Here is an 18,169-nt window from a genome sequence, read left to right on the forward strand (position 1 = left end):
GCCAGACCTCAGAGGCCTCCAAGAGGACGCCATCTAGTGGGCAAAACATGGAAATAAATCATGAAAGGCAGATCTTAACAAGTGCTGTTGTAGAGGGACAGCAAGTACAACAGGAGTATAGAGAAGGGAAGGATTTATTCCACACAGATTATGGGACAGTTTCAATGGGCACAGTCAGACTGGAAAGGAGGGTAAGACTTTAACCCCTGGGGTGGTGGAGATGGCCAACTCTACATCGAAGACTGGCGTTCCCCTCCCATGGTACAGGCTCGTGGCGGGTAAGCAGCTGTCCAGCTGGGGTCTCCATTTCACAGCTCTCCTGGTGAGGTTGGAGACTACCTCTCAACAGTGAAATGTCAACCAAAAGGATAACACTTACCTCTGGGCCGAGTCAGCAAAGAAAGGAGTGTTCTTTCTCCATCTTCTCATTCTCCATCCACTGGCCAAACACTGTTGCTCAGGGTTACCTCATGAGCCTCATTTGGGGATGGCAGGGCTTCCAGCAGCCTGGCCTCTAAGTGGCTGTGCAAGAACCTCCTCCCAGCGCCCTGCTACCATGGAACTACCTTGAACGCTATGTGAATAAGAAGGAGACGTTATTGACTTTAAAATGTTCTATATTTGGGGTACAACCACTCTGGAAAACAGCGTGATAGTTTATTTTTTTAAAAATATTTATTTATTTATTTATTTGGTTGTGCTGGGTCTTAGTTGCGGCTTGCTGGCTCCTTAGTTGCAGCACATGGGCTCCTTATTGTGGCTGGTGGGCTCCTTAGTTGCGGCTCAAGGGCTCCTTAGTTGTGGCACATGGGCTCCTTAGTTGCGGCAGGTGGGCTCCTTAGTTGCGACTCACCAGCTCCTTAGTTGTGGCACGTGGGCTCCTTAGTTGTGGCATGTGAACTCTTAATTGCAGCATGCATGTGGGATCTAGTTCCCTGACCAGGGATCGAACCTGGGCCCCCTGCATTGGGAGCACAGAGTCTTTTTTTTTTTTTTTTTTTTTTTTATTTATTTATGGCTGTGTTGGGTCTTCGTTTCTGTGCGAGGGCTTTCTCTAGTTGCGGCAAGTGGGGGCCACTCTTCATCGTGGTGCGCGGGCCTCTCACTATCGCGGCCTCTCTTGTTGCGGAGCACAGGCTTCAGACGCGCAGGCTCAGTAATTGTGGCTCACGGGCCTAGTTGCTCCGCGGCATGTGGGATCTTCCCAGACCAGGGCTCGAACCCGTGTCCCCTGCATTGGCAGGCAGATTCTCAACCACTGCGCCACCAGGGTAGCCCGGGAGCACAGAGTCTTAACCACTGCGCCACCAGGGAAGTCCCTGTGATAGTTTCTTACAAACTTAAAAATGCACCAATCCTATGCTCTGGCAATTCCACTCCTAGGGATTTACCTAAGAGAAATGAAAACATATGTCCACAGAAGACTTGTGCTGGAGTGTAATAGCCAAACACTGCAAACAGTCCAAGTATCTGCCAGTAAGTGAATGGATAAAAACATTGTGGCATATTCATATATGGAATACTATTTGGCAATAATTAATAGGTAAAGAATGAATTATCAATACATGAGACAACGTATATAAATATCAAAACCATTATGTCATGTGAGAGGAGCGGGACACAAAAGATTACATGCTGTGTGATTCCTCTGCATAAAGTTCAAAACAGGAAAACTAATCTATGGTGACAGAAATCAGGATAGTGGTTGCCTCTGGGGGGAGAGAATTGACTAGAAGGGGACATGAGGGAACTTTCTGAGATATGGAAATATTGAGATTGGAAATATTGAGTGATTACATGGTTGCGTACATCTATCCAAAGTCATCAAATGGTACCCTGAAGATTTTCTCTGTACATAAATTTTACTTTAATGTTAACTAAGCCAAAAAAAAAAAAAAAGAATGTGTTCTGGCAAAATGAATGGGTAATTTTGATTAAAGCCTGGGTTCTAGATGGGGGAATAGGGGTAGAATACAGTAGCATGTAAGGCTGGTATACAGTTTGGACATTTAATGCCAAAGGAGTTGGAGTTGGATTTTATTACCTAAACAATGGGGCACCACCCAAGGCTTTTGAGTAGGGGAGAAACAATCTCACGTGCAAGTTTTTGGAACGTAAATGGTGGCAGTGTGGAGGAGGGAAGGGTAAGATGAGTAAGATGACTAGTCATGTTAGGGGCCAGGGCCCCTGTGATTACACGCAGACTGGAATTTCCCACTGCACGTAAGCAATGGCCAGCCCAGGGAGCCGGCCGGGGATCTAGTAGCTGTGTTGGCCAAAGGTCGAATTGTGAAACAAACAGTTTCTTTCATGCAGAGAATATTTTAATCCCTGTGACTCTTTAGTAAGATCAGGCCTTGTGTTTTGATTGGAAATGATTTCTATTATTAGTTACTATTACTACTCTTGGACTGTTGAATGCCAAGGCTTGGGAGGAGCTGGGCAGGACCCAGAGTCTGTGAAGTCTGCATTTTCCAGAGCTCAGCAGACAGGCCCTCAGCCTTGCAGCTAGTCATTTTACGCTCATTCACCCTCACCTCGGGCTGTGTTCTTCAGTTTGCGTCAGAGGCACCAAGAACCTGGAAGTGGTGATGGTAGAAACACAGGGCACAGGCTCAGAAGGTGAATGGCTACTTAGACCCATGCTGAGCAGCTCATGTGTTTCTCAAAAATCCTAGGAAAGACTATGGCAGAAATGCCCCCCACGCCATCCTGAGTTAGCATCTAGGTGAACCTCACGGATCTCTTGAGGGCCCAGAAAAGATGAAAGAACTACCAAGACAGCTCAAAAAAACTCTTGTTTAATAAGCCAAACATTTCATAAGTACTTTCTGAGTGTTGACTCTATGTTGGCGCTGGGACATAGAAGCAGATGAGACAGACGAGGCTCTTACCCTCTTCCGATCCCTTCCTATCACCCAGCAGCATTTCCATGTCAACTATTTTCCAAGACAGTCCTGAATTTACGTATTTTGATCCTTTTCATCAGAGATGATTTATGATATGTCAAACCAAATGTGACCTTATTTTAGTACCGTTGTCAGATTTTTCTCTTAAACATCTCCAGAAATCAGAACCACAAATCCTTCGTCAGTCTTTGAAGCAAGGTCTCAGAAGTAATCATTGTAGTTGTAATGGACACACCAGGTGCTCAATAAGTGCTTAAACTGTGCCTAACCTGAGTCACATGGGACCCTCTGAAAGGTAAAGCCAGGCAGCTGCTTCCCAGGGTCCCTGTCATCCTGGCTGTGACGCCCCGGGAGCCCCCATCCGATGCTGACTGCGGGTGTCCAGCAATTTCATGGTGTGAGTTCCTACTGAATTGTTGCAATGTCTGCAATCCCATGGTGACGGGGGTCTCTCAGTGGTCATGGGGGGCCCTCATGTAGTCCGCCAGCTGTCCTGAATGCGCAATGCTCATCAGGTTAAGAGTTCTTCAGGGGGTCCTTGTCTTGCTCTGAACAGCAGAGGCTTGGACATGAGGAATTAATCTTCCTGGAAGCCACAGATGGTCAGACTTCCTTCCAGACTCCCCTGGAGGCAGGACTGATTACCAAAGAAAACTGGCTTTCTCTGGCAGGGAGACCTGTTTCCCACTCTGGGCAAATCTGTGGACCTCAGAACCTCTGCCACACATGGGCCTTTGTCATGAAGAGTCAGCAAAGCAGAAAAAAAAGATTTGGAGGCAGACAGGCCTAGGTTTGAGTCCTGGCTCTGCCATTTACTGGTAATGAGACCTAGTCCATTATCTCCAATCCTCAGTTTTCTCATCAATAAATGGAGATAATAATAGTGACGACTTGTATTAGAATAAGTAGTACTAGGTACCATAACCAGCAACCTTAAATACCAATGTCATACCATGAGAAAGGTTTATTTCTCATTCATACAGAGTCTAACATTGATGGTTTGGATAGACGGCTCTCCTGGGTGGCTCCTCCATGAGAATGGATTCAGAGGTCAGGACTCTTTCCATTGCCTACGTCTCATATTCTAGTGACATGAAGTCCCATGTTTCCAGCACTGGAGGAAGACAGAGAGAGAGAGAGAGAGAGAGAGGGAAAGGGAGAGAATACACACAAGAACAAAAGCTGTCAGTACCTCTGCTCACGAGATGTGCAGAAATACAAGAGACCAATGAATTGTCTCCCAAAAGTTGGTAGCTTGAAATTGGCCACAATAGGAGTATTTACATCTCAGAAATCAGTAATTGCTACAAATCAGGACTATTTCCCCCAGACAACTGGCTGTTAAACATTTCCAGGAACATCCCTGGTCCCCTTCAGCTCTGAGTTAGATGGGCATCCCTGGGGCTGAGCGCTCTCCTCAAACACTTTGTGTCAAATGATGTTTGAGAAAGAAGTGATCCTATTCAGGAGTCTGTGCAGAAGAGCAGGCCCTGAGGAACAAAGAGGAACAAAGAGTGGCCTTTGCCAGGAGTCACATTCAGTTCACAGCCTCTGGAGGCTGCGTGCTTGTCACTAAGCCACACTTTGTCCCAGTGACAAAGTCCAGAGTTGTGCCCATGGTGCCCACAACATCTCACCTTCTCGACCTGGAAACAACATTTGCGAAGGTCAGAGGCACTCTCCGCCTGCGCTAAGTTACCTCACAGCATTCCCTGTCTTGACCACTGCCCTAGCTGGTCTCCAGGCCAGCAGAATTGAGAGCTTTTGAGCAGTTAGCAAGCTCGGCGAAAAGGCTCTCCTTTACAACGTCCCCCATATTGCAGAGCTGTCTTCTAAAAATGATTCTTAAGCCTGCAGCGCATGCACCTACGCATATGCCCTGTTTCCTAATATTCACATTTCCTACTTTTGCCATTTTCTTTTCTGAGACCTCTGAGAACCATTAACAGGGTTTTCGTGCTGCCCAGGATTTGCAGGAGAATGCAAGTGGGCCCAGAGCAGCCTGAGTGACATCTGGAAGGATGTGATAGAATTTGCTACTGGAACCCCACTTTTCTTACCTGTGGCGAACATTCGTCATCACTCCCCAAAATAGCGCAGACAGAACAAAAGCTTCTGGGTCTCTGGGCTAGCCTTGGCCTGGGCCTGTTTGCCCTGGGGGAGTGCGCTGGGCAGAGAGGCTTGGAGTTAGTTTCACTCATGGTTCCAGTGGAGGAAAGGCAAGGTTCAGTGCATTTCTGTTTGTTTTTACAAACTCAATGAGACCACCTTCATCCCCACCACCACCCAGTTTGCAGTCAGACCCTCCCCAGACCCTGGAACACAGCCTCACGCAGCCACAAGCTCCAAACAGCAGTGGATGAATGGCAAAGCCTGCAATGATGTCAACGGCCTGTGCTGAGGCCAAGGAAAATATGCGGGGGCCCTGGATGGCTTCATCCCTGTGCTTGTTGTAACGCAGCTGCGAGTCGTAAGTTTTCCTTCTGAGCAAACAGAGTACAGTATATATGAATTAGATTCTGAACCTAGCATGCCCTTTCCAGAACCCTTGCACCCTCCCCCTACTCCTCACTCTCCTTGAAGAACCAAAGTTCTCCAAGCAAGTGGAGCTTGAAGGGGCAAGAGATGGAATGTAGGGTGGCTAGAACCGGTGGTAATTTGGAATTATTTTGGGGGGAAGCTTAAAGTCCGCAAGTCATGGCGGTAGGGGTAGGGGTGGGGGAGAATGAGCAGGCAGGGCCAGGGGTCAGGGGATGTAAGAGACGGAATTCCAGAATCCTGTAGCCAATGTGATGCTGAGAGTAGAGACAGCTGTTTTGGTTAAGTCAAACTCGTATACCTACTTCCTCCTGATTTATACAAGTTTTTGCAAGTTTTGGTTCATGTTTTGAAGGGGCAGAGGCTTGAGTTGCCTAAAATCATTGTTCCAGTCTTCCACTTGCTGCTACCCATGAAGACACAGCCAGGGGGTCTCTGAGAACCCTGCTCATCCTTCAGGCTACTGATGGTGGAGCCATCTCCATGGTCAGTAATTCTGCTTTTGAATCTGAATCACACAGATGCAGCCCCAGGGGACTATCTTAAGTACCCAAACAATGCATTTTATGGGTCAAATGACAAGCGGAAACCGGATTATTTTTGAGTCAAGCAAAGCCTTGGAGCCTGGGAGCAGTTTAGCATAACTCCCTGGCTGCCTCTTCCGCCTCTTCTCCCAGCTGCCTTCTCCTCCCCTAAGCCTCTCTAAAGTGCTCCAGCCAAGTGGAGTTTGAAGAGAGTAGGGTTTGTGCAGCCTGACAACATGATGGGATGCAGGACCTCTCCTCCCCCACTGGCCGGGGCTGGCTGGGCGCGGCTGGCCATCTCCGACACTTGGCTCTCCTTTTACGATTGTGTTTATACAGCAAACATACTTCGGAAAAAGAAGAACTCTCCGGTGGCTGCCGGCCATACCACCTTGTGGTTGCAGAAGCAAAGCAGGGCTGGGCCTGATCTCTGGGTGCTACAAAGGCCTCCCCAGGGGACCAGGGTGCTTTGAGACAATGGGGCCTGTGACTCATGTCTTGGCATCCCCTCTTCTGAGTCACCTGCCTCCATGAGAAGGTGATGGGGCTTCAAGTCTCCTAGGGAAGGTAGAAAGCTGAGCCACAAAGTCAGAGACCCAGTACATGCTTGTACCTGTAACATCCATTTTCTTCCACCAAGAAGAATAACCTAATAACTACCAGCTCCTGACAACATAATAAGTGCTCCCCAGACTTTAGCTGTAATCTTCATTATCAAGGTACTGTTGGGTATTATCTCGGTGCTTTGCATGTTTTTTCCAATCCTTTCACCAGCCTAGCAGGAAAGGCACCATTATCTCCGTTTTAGAGATTCGGCACAGAGAAGCTAAGCAACTTGCCCAAGGTAACAGAGCTAGGCGGTGTTAGAAGCAGTCTAACTCCTAAGTCTAAGCTTGTCATAAGAAAACCCATAGCCTCCTAATACTTCTCTGTCCTCTTTTTTCTCTGTCTCTGGGGGCTGCACAGGGACTGACCACAAGCAGCTCTAAATCCTCAGGGTCCACGAGGCCCTCGGCCTCTCCTTGGGGAGAAGCTGCCTCCTTGTTTCTGCTTCCCTTCAGCCTGTGCGCTTGCTTCTGGAGCTCTTTAAAGAACCCCTACCGGGTTTCTGAGCAGCAGGGCTGTGAAGAGCAGTGGTCTGTTGCCCAAAGGCCCTTTCCAGTGCTCCTCATGGGACTGTTGAAAATACCACTCAGTCAGGGTGGGGTTGGCTTGGGCCTCAGAGTGTTGCCTCCCAGGAGAGGCCTTCCCACTGAGCTGACCGCATCTCCATGTCCTTCCCACCTACACTGGACAGCGAGACCCAGATGACTCAGGGAGACTTGGTAGGCCAAGCTCCAGTAGCTGTGGGAGCCAGTGAAAATGGCCAGGGAGGGAGGGGGCAGAGGTCACACAATCGGGCCCTGAGGAGTGGGTCTGAGAAGTGAGGCAGCATGGAGGGCTAGGACCCACCCACATAGTCCAGCTAGGACCCCAGAAGCCACGACCACTGCAGCCACTGGGGTTCCAGGTTAGTGGTCCTCTAAGAAGCGGAGAAAGAGAGAGCAGTCTGTGACTCCAAGATCAGTGGGAAGAAGGAGATGCCCCTTACCCTTCAATACCAACATTCTCTCTTTCATGGGACGGGCTTCAGTTTGGCCAAAGCTGTGTGTGTCTGTGTCTGTGTCTTATATGTCTGTGTGTGTATCTGTGTGAAGGCCATTATGTGCCCAGAGCTCAAACCTTCTATGCCTGGAGTATGGCTAGGAATTCTCCAAGGGAGAACCTGTGGCATTGTTTGGTGGGAGCTAGCCAGGGCACCCCGTAGATCCATAGTGGAATAAAAGCATGACTGTGTGAATGAATCAATGAATGACTCAGTGAACAGATGAGATGGGAGATCTGTGCTGGGCTGTTCTGCTCTTCCCTCTCCTTTATCTCTGTATACAAATTCCACAAGCTACACAGAAGTCCTCTCTCCTACTTCCTGAATGAACAAAATTTGGATCAACCTATCAACAACCCTCAGATACAGCATCCAGGGTCATTACCAAGGTGAATACCATCTCCACCGCATATTCCAGGCAGTCTATAGTGAGCACTCTGCTGGAATCAGGAGACCCACTCTTGAGCTCCAGTTTGGTTTCCAGTTAACTGTGTGGCCTTAAGTAGGACTCCTACTTTCTCCAGGCATTAGCTGCTGCCTCTGTCAAAGGAGGGTGTGGCCTAGGTGGTCTGCTGGAGCCCATCAAAATATGGTTCTCTGCAAGTGGCCTTTGAAGGTGCCACAGCCGTCACACCCTTGGCCTTTGGTGCAGGAACCACAGTCACCGAAAGCCACAGACTCTTTTGAGGCTTCAGCTGAGTTATCAAGTATCTGAATCTTGAACCTTGTCTTCCAGCTCATGGAAAAGAGGCAATGAGGGAGCCCAGCAGAGTGGCTTCAAGCCAGCAGAGACATCTGTCCTTGGAGCGGTAACCAGAGAGCAAGGGAAGAAGGTTGGAGATTTGAGATGGAGAAGGCCCAGGCTGGAGGGCAGTTACAGGGCAGGGCTCCTCTCAGAAAGGCAAGGAGAGCCCGAAGCAGGCGGGGCCACTGAGGAAGGGCAGGCGGGGGGCGGGGGAGGGTGGGGAAATGTGGCTCTTCTGGGCTCGGGGACAGAGAACAACAGGCTTTTTAGTGGTGCAGTGTCTGCCCTCTCCTACTCTCCTCCTATAAATGCCACCCCGGGGAGGAAGGGGGGAGAAGGGTGAGCTGGGGGTCTCTGTCCTGTGTCAGTGGCTCCATACTGAGCTGATGATTCAGATGATTTAGTGATGATAAAAGAGTCAAAGAGACTCTGGAGGAAAAGCACAGCTTACCAAAAAGCCTCGCCAGGAGTTTGGGTCAGTTAGGGAACAGCGTCTAAAAGTAGAAAGGCCACGAGAAACCATCTGCAGGCTGGGCTTCGGGGATGGGGAGCGAGAGGCCGGCATCCACGGGCGCAGCTGCCAGGGAGCCTGAATCACAAATCATCTCCCTGGTGAGGGCTGAGGAGCTGTGAGGAGGGCAGGAGAGGGAGGCCTAGCTGGACTGGGGGCTGAAGGGCCCAGCCTTTTGCCCCCCAGAACAGCAGGTGTCCAGCCGATGCCTCTCCCAGAGTGGGTGCTACCTAAATTGTATGCTTCAGGGCTAATGAGCAGATCTTCTGTTCTCCCTAATCCCCAGCCCCTTAGTAACCCTCCTACAGGCACCTGGAATTCTGTCCAGATGTGGAAAGCTTTATCACTTAGGGAATTAGTGATAATAAGAGAAAACTCTCATTGAGCACATACTGTGCCAGGAACTGTGCTCAGTACTTTGTACATACTGTGTTAATCAGGGTTCTGCAGAGAAACAGAACCAATAGGAGATCTAGCCATGCATGCATCCATGCATCCACCCATCCACTCATCCACCCATCCACTCATCCATCTAAAGGTAAAGGGAGAGAGAGATTTATTTTAAGGAACAGGCTCACATGATTGCAGCGTCTGCAAGTCAGAAATCTGCAGGGCAGGTTGGCAGGCTGCAGACCCAAGGAAGAGTTGATGTCGCAGTCTCTAGCCCAATGACAGTCTGGAGGCACAATTCTTTCCTCTTCCGGGGACCTCAGTCTTTTCTTGTAAGGCCTTCAGCTGATTGGATGAGGCCCAACCACATTCTGGAGGGTAATCTGCTTGACTCAAAACCTACTAATTTAAATGTTAATTGCATCTAAAAAATATCTTCAGAGCAACAGGTAGATTGGTGCTTGGCCAAGTCACTGGGCGTTATAGCCTAGCCAAGTTGCCACATAAAATGAACCATCACCCATACTTTACTTCTTTTATCCTCACAACTCTGGAAGCAGCCACTAGTGTAATCCTCATTTATAGGCCTGAATGATATTAAAGGAAGTTAAGAAGTTGCCAGAAATAACACAACTAGCAGGTGACAGAGCCAGGCCTCGTATTCGGGATCGTTTGATTCTGGAGACCACCCTCAGCCATTGCACTGCACTGCCTCCCTGCTTTCATTCCCAGAGACCCTGTTTAAAACCACATGTGCTTGGGAAGGGTATCTTGTTAAATTATGATCAGTGACTTTCTTGCTCATTCCACCTTTCAAGTATTTGGGATTATCTATGATGAGCCGGACATGCTATTGAATCAGTCTGGTTGATCATCTTTTACCCACGGGGTCAGCAGTTTTCAACCTTTCCCATCAGGAGCACCGACACCTGACTGGCATTAATGGGGATGCCCAGCGCTGGGGGCAATGCCTGCACATTTGTGGTTTCTCTTCTCTTTTATATTACACTCCATAAGCACATTCATTCTCAGATCGTTGCCTCTCTGAGACCCTTCCCAGAAGTTCACTTACTTATGGATTCCCAAAAGGCTTCCGGTTAGATTGGGGGCTTCTACTTTCCTAAACCAATCACAGTGGTTGTCTGAGTGGCCGGGTTCCCAGGGGTTGGAAGCTGGGGTGCCCATCAACATCCAGAGGCCCAGGCCATCTACCTCCTGCCTTCCCTGCTGGGGATCAAGGCCCCATTACTCTCCTGCCTGTGCTTGGAAAACCAGGCATCCTTCTTCTAACTCTTAGTCAAAGGTAAGGAGAGAAAAGAAGAAATTTAAAGTCCCATGAAGAGCTTGAAAAATGATGAGTTTGAATTGGAAAGCAAAATTTCTTTTCCAACTTCAGGCCCCCTAGAGAAGGATGCAGAACCCAAGAAAATGAGGCAAGAAAGAAATCATCTGCTCTGTGCTCTGTCTGCCAGCCACCCCCTTACACGGCTCCTTCTCCCGTTGGTCTCTGGGCCTCTTCCCCCTCGGCCTCCACCTTCTGTGTTGAGCTGGACGAAGAGGGTCAGCGAAATGACCACCCTAACTCCTATCAGCTGATGTCCCCCAGCCCATACATAAGCACAAGACAAATGGCTCTGGCCGCTACAAATCATGATCCTGACAAGTTGCTCACCCAAAGTCAAGTACGCAGCAACTGTTGAGACTCCCACACTCTCTTTGTTGTGGAGGAATTTGCCTAATAAATTTCCTTTCCATTGTGTGAGGGGGAAAGGAAAGAGAGAAGCCGGCCAGCTTGGACAGGAAGCCCCACATGCTGACGGTGCTGTGTTTACCGCTTTGTTGGGTCTCTCCTGTTCAGTACCAGCCAGTGGCCCTTATTCAGCATCTACTCCCTGGTAGTGCCACGGACTGGTTGATTGAAGAGGAGAAAGGCAGACAGATGTTGCTTCTCAGGTTTCAGAGTTCTAGGAGCCACTGGCTCCCCGAGATTCTAATACCACAGGTGTTTCTCAACTTGAGCCAAGATGGTCAAGTTACGACAGGAGACAGAACCTCATTATGGGCAGAGATGTGAAATCCTAGGTGGTGGGGTGTGGGCCTCTCGAAGTTGCTACTTAGGTCCGAATAAGTCAATTGATTGGTCTCATCTTCTGCATAGAAACCTGAGTTTCCTTTCCATTTTCTTTATCAGAGAACTTATTAGATAGCATTTTATCCCAATAATGTTGTCTCCAGGAGGATCCCTCTCATCATGAGATCTGCTCTCCTGAGAGCACTAGTTGAGGGCAAGACAAACATCGAACCATTAGAGGGTTCTGCTGGTGGCCAGCTGTCTCTCTTTTTTTTTTTTTTTAAGATTTATTTATTTCATTTTTTTGGCTGTGTTGCGTCTTCGTTGCTGTGCGCGGGCTTTCTCTAGTTGCAGTGAGTGGGGGCTACTCTTCGTTGCAGTGCATGGGCTTCTCATTGCAGTGGCTTCTCTTGTTGCAGAGCACGGGCTATAGGCACGTGGGCTTCAGTAGTTGTGGCACGCGGGCTCAGTAGTTGTGGCTCGCGGGCTCTAGAGCACAGGTTCAGGAGTTGTGGTGCACGGGCTTAGTTGCTCCGCGGCACATGGGATCTTCCTGGACCAGGGATCGAACCTGTGTCCCCTGCACTGGCAGGTGGATTCTTAATCACTGGGCCACCAGGGAAGTCCCCAGCTGTCTCTTATTGCAGTGAGCTGGTTAGAGCACAAAAGAGTATCTTGCCCTGTGAAGACCTACCACAGAAGGTAGTCATGTGTACTCTCTCCACTTGTGTCAGAGGAAAATGCAAAAGAAGAAGAAAATGTCTTTCAAAACAACTATTTGCTAAAGAAAATGGTGTGAGCAGGAAAGTTGACACATGAGCCAGTGCCACCAAATTTTCCAGCCCTGCAACACATGGGTTACACTGGAGGATAGCAGGAAGCTCATACTTCCACTGATATTTGGAAAAGAAGGCTATTCTCTATCTAGTGGATATCAATTGCATATTTTTTAGGTCTCTCCCTTCTCCCCTCCCTCCCTCTCTCCCTCTCTCCCTCCCTCCCTCCCTCCCTTTCTTCCTTTCTTCCTTCCGCTTTCATTTCCTTGGTGAAAATAGAACAATATGGCAATGAAATAGAACAATAGAACAATGCAGAAAATAGAACAAATAGAACAATGCAATGAAATAAATAAGAGTAAGCAAAACCACTTAGAGTAGGTCTGGAATTTATGCTTGAATCATCGTGTTATAGGAGTAGGTCACTGGTCTTGGAATATGTTGATTTGGATTATCTTTGTGTGTGCTTCTGAGAAACAGAATTTTAAAGCTAAATGCATCACATATAAACCATCTAGTCCAATTCCCTTTTCTTCTAACAAACGAGGAAACCAAGGCCAGAGAAGTTAAGATTCTTGAAAATTATCACACAGATGAGACAAGTCCTAAATTCTGAGTTTGGAGAAATAGAGCCAGTCGCAACTTCAGACTGAGGAAGAGGGCTTCTCTTTCCTAGTGGAGCATGAAAACCTTTCAGGGGCCACTACCAGCTCCATGAACTCATCTCCTTTCATGGGCTGCTACCTTTTCTCTTCACCTTTCCATCTCTCTGACTCCAGTCTCGTGCTCTAAAAACAAAGGATCTGGAGGTCTTTTGTCTTTTGCAAATGTCTCCAAGGGCATGCCTACGTTAGGCAAACTATCTTGTGAGGTTCTTAAGTGGCAGAAGAAAACTTGAACTTGGAGAGCCTCTGACATACTTTATCCTTCCTTTGAAAATGTCTTGATGCCAACTCAAACTGGCAAGGAGCCAGACATCAGAGAAGGCTCACCCTTGGTTAATACCCCAAACCAGAGATGCTGTAAATGTGGGTGTTATCTTGTGTCATCATTTTTCAGAGCTGAGAATTATTAGATAGAGCATTTAGGGTAGATAGGCTAAAAGGGTGACACAGATTCTACTTTTATTCCCCCCCCCCTTCTCCTGGGAGCCCAGAAATTTCCCCTGTGCTCTCAAATCCATATGGAATGATCTTTGGTGTCCTGGTTCTATGATTTTATTGCAGTGTTCCCATAGTGAGATTCTGAGAGAAAAGGGTGGTCACACAAAGGCAGGAATTCATTTGAAAATCAAACAAGCAGGACTCTGGTGATCATCCTGCCTTGAAATGAAAGTCCAATTGTAATCTTAATCACAATAATGGAACTCAATATAACCAGATTTAAGCAACTCTTGTAACCTGCATTCTCTTTTTGGCCCTGCAGTAGCAGAAATTTTTTCCAAAACTTAAATCCGATCATGTCATTCTCTTGCTCAAAATCTTCCAGTAGCTTCCCTTCCTTTTCAGAATAAAATTCAAGATTCTCAACATGGCATAAAAGGCCCTACATGATCTGACCCTTGCAACCTCCATGGCTTCACTTCCTACCATTCTCTGTCCTTCACCCTGTTCTAACCACATGGGCACATTTGTTTCTCTAATACACAAAACAGGGCCTGCCTCAGGGCCTTTGAACTTGTTTTATCTTCCTAGAATGTTTTCTGGGCAAATCGCCATATATCTAACTCTTGATTCATTCATATTTCTATTCAGAGAACCTTGACCACCCTGTAATACCCCATCCATCATTTTCCATTATCTCATCTTTTCTTTATAAAACTAATATTTTTGTTATTTATTTCCAGTCTCCTTCATACACATATAGATATCATGAGGCTAGTAACTTTCTTTGTATTCCTAGACTTGTGCCTAGCACATAATAGGTATTCAATAAATATTTGTAGAAGAAAGGAATGAATGCCTTGTATTTAGTGTTCGATATCTTTATATCACTCTATATATTTTTGTTACAAGCACACACACATACATCACACACCACACATCAAACAGACACTAAGCACAAAATGCTTAGGCATGAGGTCATTTCAAATTCATTAAGCATTAATTGAACACTGTCTTAGGGCAAAGTCCTCTACCAGGTGCAGGAATAAGAGGAACGTCCTAGAAAAAGGAACAAAAATGCTCTTCTCTCTCCAGCAAAACCCCTTTCTATTGACTCAACTAAATCTGTTTTACTTATTGCAATTATGACACAAAATTTACATGAGAAATTATTTGTTTACACTCAAATAATGTTCTGAAATTTCACTTGGTTCTTAAGCTTGTCACTCCTTTATATTTTTCCTTTTTATATCACCCTGTCTTTGGGATTATAATTACTCTTTTACACTGAGTTGCAATTTTGGAATTCTTTATGAGGAATAATCCCAGTGCTGAGGTCACACAATTAATTCTTCAAAATAAGATTAAGAAACTCTGCATTCTGGATGGAAGGCCCTGTCTGGTGATTAGTTTGCCTGGAAGAGCTTGTTACAAGCCAAATAGAAGGAGCTGTCATCCTGTTGATGGTTTCCAGGGACAGAGGCTCCAGGACCTGCAGTAATTTCATTTGTCATCATTGCAAAACCAGAGAGTCACGTGAACTGCCAAAGCCTGCAGCAGAGGAAGTTCACTTGCCAACTGTCCTTAGGAATTGGAACACAAGGTAGACAAGGCAACTGCTGGGAATGAATTATTTCTAGCAGTTATATTATTATCATTGTCATGAAAAATAGAGGCAGCAAGCTTGGGTCTACTTGTAATAATTTCCCAACTCTAGGCAAAAACTTTTAGTGATGAAGATATCTCTAGAAATCATGATGTTAGCTCCTTTCCTTGTCATTGTGAAAACAGGCTCTGAGGAAGCTTTGATCAACAGCAACTCTGGACAGGAGGAAAGAAAGAAGAGTCATCCTACCAGCGTGCTGTGTGAAAGGGGGATATGTACCTGGTTGGAGAGTCATCAATATCCCAAGGGTACAAAGGTACAGGTGATACTGAGTCAGGCAGTGGAGTTAGTGAACGGTGGAGAGAATCATGACCCCAGTGGCAAGCAGGGCTGCACTCTTATTCTGGTCAATCTATCTGTTGATTCATGGAAATGTCTCAGCTGATAGTTGGGGATAAAAGGAAAGGACTCAGGTGCCCAGGAAAGGGATGAGCAAGAGCTGAAAACCCACAAAGACCTTTCATAGCCAGGGCAAGCTGAGTTACATTGTGGGAACAAATAATCCCTAAGCTCACTGACTTAAGACCACGAAGGGTTGTTTCTTGCTCATACTGTTTGTGTTATTTCACATCAGCAAGAGGCTTAGCTGGTCATGGTCATTCAGGGGCCGGGGCTGGTGGAGCATTCACCATCTCAAATGTTGCCAGTCACCCTGCCGGAGAGAAAAGAGGGCTCTGGGGGGTCTTGCGCTGGTAATGAAATGCTCTATCACAGAAGTGACCCACAGACATTCTGCTTACAGCTCACTGGCCAGAACTAGTTTCACAGCACCTACACAGGGGAAAGTACAATCCTGCTGATCGGGTAGGTTGAGGGCTGAAAACTGGAAACAATTGGTGAATAACATTAATGACTCATGCAACCTCTTCCAGGTCCTGTGGGGTGCTCAGGAAATAACGAGCAGAGGGTTGTCTCAGTCAGGGCTGGAGATCCAGGGGAGTTTGCGAGAATGAGGGCGACAATATGGAGAATGGGGAATGGAGGGGCCAAGGCAGAAGCCCAGGATTTGAGACTGAGCCCGAAAAGTGGAGGTGGGAAGCCCGAGGTTGCAGAGAGGCGTGCTGCATCTCAGTGGCCATGCCTACCCCAGGGCTGTCCCTGGGGATTGGGTCTGGATGATGGATAACTCAATTCCAGATCCATCTTCTCCCAGTGGGGGATTGAGGCTACAGCATATTCTTTCCTGCAATCCTGATTGGTTGCAGGTCCAACAGGACTTGCAGGAGGAGCCCAGCAGAAGATGTACCTGGGAGGAAATAGGGATGGGAAGAGCTGCGGAAGGGAGGTAGGGGCTGACATCTGGCTCTTATCTCCCTCCGGCTTAGAGAAATGCCTTTATTTTATTTTCAAGGACTGTCATTCTGAGTCCTAACACCCATGGGAATAGGTACAAGGAAGAATTTTCTGAAGGTTTTGAAATTCCCAAATGAGTTCTGAAGGGAGGGAGAAGGCTTTTGTTTGCTTAAGACTCTACAGCAATGTTTTGCAGTATGTAGTTCAAGGCCACCTGCATCTGAATCACAGGGGAGCTTATCAAACACGCAGTTCCCTGGGCTTCTCCCCAGACTCAGTGAATCACCACTTCTGGGGTTGGAGCCCAGAAAGTTGTGTTTTTGAAAAGTTCCCCAATGCAAATTAAAGTTGGAAAACCATTGCTTTAAAAAAGAAACCAAATTGCCATTGGAGTGGCACAGATTGGTCCTCCCTAGAAACGGAAAAGGAAACCCCTCTAGTCCATTGGTCGTATATTCCAGGGCAGCAGTTTAAAGATTCCAGTGGATTTCACTAATTAGTCCTGTTTTCTGGTTCATAACTATATTCTGGCTTCAACCTCTAAAACTATTTCAACTTTCCCTAGCATTTGTTGGAGTCTGAGCCCCCAGTTGCTGCGATGGGAAAGACAGGTGGCTGGGTCTATGGGGAGGGGGTCTGCTCGCTGCAGGAGACAATTACATGCTCTGAATAGGACAACCATGGCTTGTCCTAGGCAACAGAGGGGCACTCTTGTCAGCATTTTGAAAAGCTGGCGCCATGCTTGCAAGGGGCTGACGGGAGCCACTGATGGGTCTGGCTGCAAAACAATTGCTTATGAGGAGGATCAGTGTCAACTTTGAAGTGAGCCGTGCTCGAATTAGCACGAACGTGGTAACAAGAAGAATGAGCGGGGCTGAAATGACATATTTAGTCAGGAAAGAGGCCTGTGTTTAAGGGAGGGGCTCTTTCAAAGGAAACAATGCACGAGACTTGGATGAGAAGCTTCTGGCTCCTTGTTTGTCTGGCTTTAAAAAGCCTCAGGAAAGTTCAGACTTAGTTGAGTGAACTGAGTTACCTGTGTAGCTTTCATATTTCCATGGCGGATGGATCCTGCCCTTTCCGGATTGTGGTGTGTTTTCCATCATTCATGCCCTGCATGTCCTTAGGAGTCCTGGAGTTTCTGTTTGCTCCGGAGTTTCCAAAGGTGGGATTCCATGCCTTCCCCACTGACTGAGGGGTCTCTACACAACTCCATGGAGAAACTGAGCCGTGGTTGCTGCACCTGAGGAACTTGGGTCCATTGTCCCCTCCTCCTTGGGGATTGTCTCCCTCAAATGTATTTGCAGAGAGTGATGGTGTTTTTTTTTGGAGGTGATGGTGGAGGGAGAGGAGTAAGGGGTGGTGTCACCCTCTTCCCAACAACCTCTGCTCTCCTTCCTGCCCCCGTGGCTTTTTGCTCTGCCATGAGCCTGCACTCACAAATGCCTCTAAACTCCTGGATTCTTTCATGGGAGGTCATGCCCTTCTCTTCAGAGTCTCCTATGCAGAGCTGGTCATGGCCAAACTAGGTTCTTGGACCAGGTCTTTTCCTCACTAGCTCCGGGTGGGAGGTGGGAAATGGGGCAGGAAGTAAGGTGTTCTGTCAACTACACCTTCCTAAGCCTTTACTTTCTTCACTTCCCCATGTATAAAATCTGGGAATAATACCTCCCCTTAAGGATAAAATACAATCTCTAAAAAGCCTAGTCCAATATCTGGCAAAAAGTCAGCATGTGATACGTACTTCTTGCCTTTTATTGGACTATTTTGATTAATATTACAAATTATATTATTATGATAATGACTTCCTATTTGGGAGCAGCATTGATTCAGGCTCCTACATCAGTCACATTACAGATGTCACAAAAAGCAGGATTTTTATTCTGTCTGTGCCATATAAAACAAACAGCTCTACTTGTCTTAATTTAGGGGTGAAGTGTTTTTGCCTCTTTTTGCTTAAAAGCATTCTTTAAGAGAGCCCAAAGTGCAGTTGGAATA

The sequence above is a fragment of the Eubalaena glacialis genome, chromosome 9 (assembly GCF_028564815.1).
Source record: "Eubalaena glacialis isolate mEubGla1 chromosome 9, mEubGla1.1.hap2.+ XY, whole genome shotgun sequence".
NCBI classification, from domain to species: domain Eukaryota; kingdom Metazoa; phylum Chordata; class Mammalia; order Artiodactyla; family Balaenidae; genus Eubalaena; species Eubalaena glacialis.